Source organism: Prosopis cineraria, unplaced genomic scaffold, assembly GCF_029017545.1.
Source record: "Prosopis cineraria cultivar Desert tree isolate PC_DT_omini unplaced genomic scaffold, ASM2901754v1 PC1270, whole genome shotgun sequence".
Taxonomy (NCBI): domain Eukaryota; kingdom Viridiplantae; phylum Streptophyta; class Magnoliopsida; order Fabales; family Fabaceae; genus Prosopis; species Prosopis cineraria.
In genome coordinates this window covers 1-6474 of record NW_026556595.1, presented here as the reverse complement: position 1 = coordinate 6474, position 6474 = coordinate 1, and the positions used below count along the sequence as shown (strand labels likewise).

The 6474-nt window shown below is 34.7% G+C and overlaps 1 pseudogene; it reads left to right on the top strand.

The window, feature by feature from the left end:
* The first annotated feature begins 403 nt into the window (after positions 1-403).
* LOC129299721 (protein SUPPRESSOR OF K(+) TRANSPORT GROWTH DEFECT 1-like) lies at positions 404-5035 on the top strand (annotated as a pseudogene).
* The last annotated feature ends 1439 nt before the right edge of the window (positions 5036-6474 follow it).

Below are 6474 nucleotides of genomic sequence, written 5' to 3'. Positions count from 1 at the left end.
TATAAGAATAGTAATACCAAATTAAAAACTTTAGTATTGAAATATGGTAGAAGGAATACTAAAATTCAAGAAAAATAATGTTAAAAAATTCTAATTTAACATTAATGTTCTTACAAAATTTTTGTTTGTCATTCTCCCTTTAATTATACAAATAATAGATTTAACTCTAATTTAAATTTATATACATCTAAACATAACATAAGAGGTTATCTTAGTTTAAATAAGGTCTCGTGTTTGAGTCTTGAAAATATAACAAGTATTGTAATTGTAAATTTTTTAAGGAGGTGGGGAAGAGCTTTTCCAAAAATGGGTCAACCGGATCTCGATCTGAATTAATCTAGCTTCGTGGGTTAGTGGCTGGGATGTTGGATGCTATGTGTCAAAACAAAACAGGAAAAAAAAATATAAAAAAAAAAAGGAAGAAAAGAAAAGAAAGAATGTGACAGAGAGTACTCGAGGATGATTGAATTCCAGTTACTCTTTCAACCTCAGAATTCTTCCATACCAAACGGAGCCTAAATCTTTTATTTCTTTTTGTGATGATTCTGAAACTGTTTTTCATCTCCTTTATCCTTAAGGGAGCGGCTATCTTGATCTCGTTCAAACTGCAATTTCTCTTCTCTGCTTCAAGATTTTAGCTATACATGTAACTTGTATGGCCGTTTGACCCACCGTACTCAAGGAATTAAGCTTTTGCTGCCCCGGCTAAACGATGAGCATTGAAGCGGTTGGTATTTTGCAGTTCAAGCTTTAAAGGTATATTGTTGCGTTTATTGCGGAATTATGGCTGTTTTACTTGCGTATTAGATGATCATCGAACCTCGAAGGGACGCTATATCGGTGTTTCTTCCCTAGCATCGTGCGTTTGGAATTTCTGTTGTTATATGCTTATGTCCCTGTTATTGTGATAAAAATCGCCTAAATCAGAATTGAGATTTTGGAATTTTACTCTTGAAAGGGCTAGAAGCAATTGCGTTCATTGAAATTAGAGCAGAATGTATTGCAATTTTTTGGAGCATGCAGCAGAGTATGTGAAGCAGGCGGTTCATGAGGATGATGCTGGAAACTATAAGAAGGCATTTACTCTTTATATGAATGCATTGGAATACCTAAAGACCCATTTGAAGTATGAGAAGAATCCCAACATCAAGGAAATAATAACCGAAAAATTTGTTCAGTACTTGAGGAGGGCAGAGGAAATACGTGCCATTCTTGACAAAAGAGAAAATGGGCCCAACTTGTCTGGCGGCGCAACTCAATCTAATGTTGTGAGGCCAAATACAAAGCCAAAGAGTGGAGAAGCTGGAGATAAGGATGATCCGGAGAAAGCAAAGCTGAAGGCTGGTCTTGATTCTGTAATAATCAAAGAGAAACCAAATGTCAAGTGGAGTGATGTTGCTGGGCTTGAGAGCGCCAAACAGGCATTACAAGAGGCTGTGATATTGCCTGTTAAGTTCCCTCAATTTTTCACGGGTAAGCTCCTCAAATTATTTTCTTGTATTTTATTTGTTATATGATAAAGATGGGACACACTCATGTGTCTGTCAATACTGCCATGAGACACTGTCTGCATGCTTGCAAAATTATATGAATTAAATGTTTGGCAATGAAGAAACTGTCCTTAGTTATTTGTTTGATTCTTTGAGGTATGAAAATTAAGTAGGAAAAAACTACTAATCTCATAACCAATGAACTCATCAGTCTTGCTTGCTAATTAGATGGTTTAACAATCATCATAACTCATTTATGTTTGCCTCTAGGTGAGGAAATTCATTGGTGATCAATAGTTATTGACTTCACTGAAATTTTTTATGAAAACTCTTTATTTTTGATTTGAGTCTTCTAAGATCATCCTCAGTTAAAGATTTATAGCATATAAAGCACCCGACCAATTTTCAATTTTATTGACTACAATCTCGTGTAATCTGATACTTGCTTAGGGAAGAGACAACCATGGAGAGCATTTCTATTGTATGGTCCCCAGGAACAGGGAAGTCATATTTAGCAAAGGCTGTAGCTACAGAGGCAGACTCAACATTCTTCAGGTATTATATTCATGTATATTAAATGGAATAGAAGGAGCACTTACATTATACAATTTCTCAGCTCATCATGGCAAAACTTAGGATAGGATTACAAGTTAGCCATTTATGCTTATGGCACACACAGGAAGGAAGAGGTTTATTTACTTTTTATAATCATATATTCGTTATCATAATTGCTTGTTTGTGAACCATTCTAACCTTAAGCTATCTAGTCATAATGTAGTTAACTTTTTTATGGTTCCAACTAATCAATTTAACTTAGTGGTGTTTGTATCACTCTCAAGTCTCGTGCACCAAAGCCGATGTTTGATATAATGTTTCAACTACATAGACATGATTTTGGGGTCGCTTTCTGTGCTACAATTCTATTTGCTATTTGTCTACAGTGTCTCATCATCAGATCTAGTTTCTAAATGGATGGGCGAAAGTGAAAAGCTGGTTTCCAGTCTTTTCCAAATGGCTCGTGAAAGTGCTCCTTCAATTATTTTTATTGATGAAATAGATTCTTTATGTGGCCAACGAGGTGAAGGCAATGAAAGTGAAGCATCTAGACGCATCAAAACTGAACTTCTTGTACAAATGCAGGTAGGTTTGGTTCACTGGAAGGCCTATCTTACATGGCCACTAAAAATTATATCTCTATTGTTTGGGCATTTTATAATTACATCTTCAAGGGTTTTTCTAACATTCAATAATTTATATAGTCTTTTGGGCATCTTAGTCCTTGGATTTTGAAAAGGTTTTCTTCCTTGAGAAGGAAGAATCATACTAACTAGTATATCCAACCACATGTATGCGGCAGTCATTCTTTCATGATTTGCAATGGAATAGTATCAAATTGAGTTCACCATTTGCTTAAATGAGTTGATCATGCCTACACCTGGTATCTTTGGATCATAATCAGCATTTGTATGAAATATTTACAACTGCTTTAATTCAAGATTAATTAGGGTCTAATGATTGTGCATCCAATAGGTTATAGCCTTGGCATTATAATATTAAATGCTTCACTTTCCCTTAATCAATGATGCCCTTAAACGTTGAGAAACAGCAGCTGCTCTTGAACTCAAATCGATAGATCTTCCAGTATCCTTTCTCTGTGAATGGCTTTTGTCATATTTTATCTCTCAATACAAATTGGCTGGTAACGTATACACATATTTTATACATTTTTCTTGGTTCAAGAAGGTCTTAACTTATAAGTAGCAATATATTTTAACGTATTGAAATTCTGTTTCATTTGAGTATGTGTCAGGGTGTGGGTAAAGAAGATCAGAAAGTTCTCATTCTTGCAGCCACCAATACTCCTTATGCTCTGGATCAGGTTGGAAAATAAACATATGAAATTCTGCAGGCAAATACTGAAGAAATTTTTTTATGGTAATTATTGTTAGGTTGAGACTAAAATAAATCCATGCAGGCCATCCGACGACGTTTTGACAAGCGAATATACATACCTCTCCCAGACATGAAGGCCAGGCAGCATATGTTCAAGGTGTGAAAGCTTTCAATGATGTACATATCCTTGCGTGTCCGCAGAACATAATAACCATGGCAATATCTTCCATTTACAAAATTTCATCTCTGTAAGGATATTTAATATGGGCAGGTGCATCTTGGAGATACCCCACATAACTTGACTGAAAAAGATTTTGAGGAATTGGCTCTGAAAACAGATGGATTTTCTGGTTCAGACATTTCTGTTTGTGTGAGTAGTACTCACTCGATTTATATGTTTTGGATTCCTTGATTGGCATCCTAAGTGTTGGCTTTCTATTAAGTAACTATTTGTGTATAAACTTTTGGCATCGCTATCCCTATAAGCTTTCACCTTTCTTTTTTTCCCCTTTCAGGTTAAGGATGTACTTTTTGAACCAGTTCGTAAAACCAGGGATTCCAAATTCTTTAGGAAAACCTCAAAGGGAATGTGGATCCCTGTGAGCCTACTGAAAAAGGAGCTGTTAACATTAACCTGCAAGAACTTGATGCACAAGGACTTGCTTCAAAGGTACATAATGGTTGGGAAATGAGGGATTTTTAAAAGTTTCTAGTAGAAAATTTTGGATTTGGTTTTCTTACATGACATAATGGCCATGCAAGGAGATATGGATTCAAAATGAAATTGCATCTATAATATCTCTTCTGACATACCATCATGTACGTGGGAGAATTACGTGCTAAGTATGCCAACAGCTGAAGGAATTTCATTATAAAATCTTAACTGAATGGCGTTAACTTCTCTTTTGCTGTTTGAGACCAATTTGAAAGTTGATTTCACAAATCCTTATTTAAATTCTGATAAGATAGGAAGAATGTAGAGGATGATGCCTAAGAAGAAAAAGGAAATTTCGAGTTTAGAAAAGAATATATCCATCTACATGTTATGTTTATGGTTATATGATTTGATTTGATTTGATTGGTAATTCAAAACAGAGTATTTGTTGTTGGGCACTCTGTTGGTCCTGACACTAAATTTCATTCTTTATCAAGTGGAAATGTGATTCAATGTCTCTCCTGATTTCCTTCATTTTATTTCTGGGAATTGGTGCAGATTGTGCCACCACCGATAACAAGAGAAGATTTTGATAAAGTATTAAGAAGGCAGAAACCAACAGTAAGTAAAGCTGATCTCGAGGTGCATGAGAGATTTACCCAGGAGTTTGGAGAGGAGGGTTGACTGCTATTATCAAATGAAATAAGCAGTCACTTCTGGACAATTTATGTACCCATTATAAAATAGACAAGCCTTGATAAATAGAATAAATAGCTTATAGGGTTTGAAGCCTGAAACTACGTTAGATAGTTGAGGGAGCTCTGCCACTCTCATGGTCTTTCTTAGTCGAAGTCACATTGGCTTCCAAATACCGTGTGGTTTAATACCATGACTCAGTAAATTGTTATCACCATATGGTTAGGAAGTTCTAGTAACACCCTCTGCCTTGTAAATAATATTTATTAAAAATGAAAAAGAAAAGATGATGATATCTGTAGATTTTATTGTATTATATACCTTCGATTGATCTTTTGGTTGGTTAAAGATTTTGGGGGAAAAAACTTCTAATCTTAGTGTTTGTTTGAAAGAAACAAAGTGTAAATTTTCTCCCAAAAAGCATTTTCTTTTTTATGAATTAAAAAAAAGTATATTATGAATAAGAAGTTATAGTATTTTCTTGAATACGTGTGCTCGGTTGAGTTAATTGCGTGAGTTGTTACCACTATATGTATGAGGATAAGAAGTTGAAGTAGATAGCCACATTCTAGCATCAACGTTCTTGATTTGTGAATAATTTATTTTTTTTATAAATTTTATAGTAAATAGTATTTAAGTACAAAGATTCTCATAGCATTTTTTTTAAAAAAATGTATATTATTTATGGATAAGTACTAGTGTTTGTACCATTTGGCAATTAAAGTGACTTCCAAATATTTGTATATAATTCAAAATAAGTTATATTATTTATTATTTCTTACACAGTATCTCAAAAATTTTCACATCAGTATCTAAATATTGACGCTAGAAAATGAGAATACGAATATTCTTAATTGAGAGATTCAATTGCTCAGTTGTGTAATTTCCATAGTTCAGATCCAAGAATGAAAATCTTTCAGCTGCGAATTTCACAATAAAAATAGCAATTTTAAGTTAAAAAAACAATTTGAAAATTTGAAATAATCGAACAAATGATGAATTCTTTCAATTGAAATCCTGTCAACAAGAGCAACGAAGTGTAATGTCTAAATCTACCCCCCAAATTACAACCTTGTCATGTCATCTCACGTCATGGGAGGAACCTTACGTGGCAGCATGTGTTCTACTGGGAGAGAAAATAGGTTTGAATGGTAGGTATATCGTCTCAAAGGCTCATAACGACTGAAAATAATCCCAAACCGCACATAAATGGAGAGTGAAAGATTGTTGACACTATTATATGATGCCAGTCCATTCGCAGCGTGTTACTTTCTTGTTTTGGGTTTTGGACTCTCAAGCAGTGAGGTCTGTAACAGTATATATAGTTTAACTGCTCAGGAGCATTTACCTGAAACATGCTTGGAGAAATGAGCGCATTGTTAGAAATCTGACAGCACAAGTGAAACAAAAATGTCTGAAATAGCATGAGTGAGTGACATCGGGAAGCATCATGCAGAGATGTTATATGTTTCTTTAACTCTAAGATCGGCAAGTCAATCGTGTAATGTAGCTAAAATGAAGTAGCTTGTAGAAGGGATTAACAAATTAGTCACGGGTCTCCACTTGATATGTTGAGTATTTGAGGTGAAATGGTCTGAGAGTTTCGTTTCAATGACCACGTGAGTAGTTCAATCTTTCCACTTCAGTTTCCATCCCCAAGGGCTTTTAAGCATGCAGTTTGAAGGCAAGCTACGGACAAGAGGGATTGAATTTAAAGGAATAGCAGTAGCTTTATTTGTG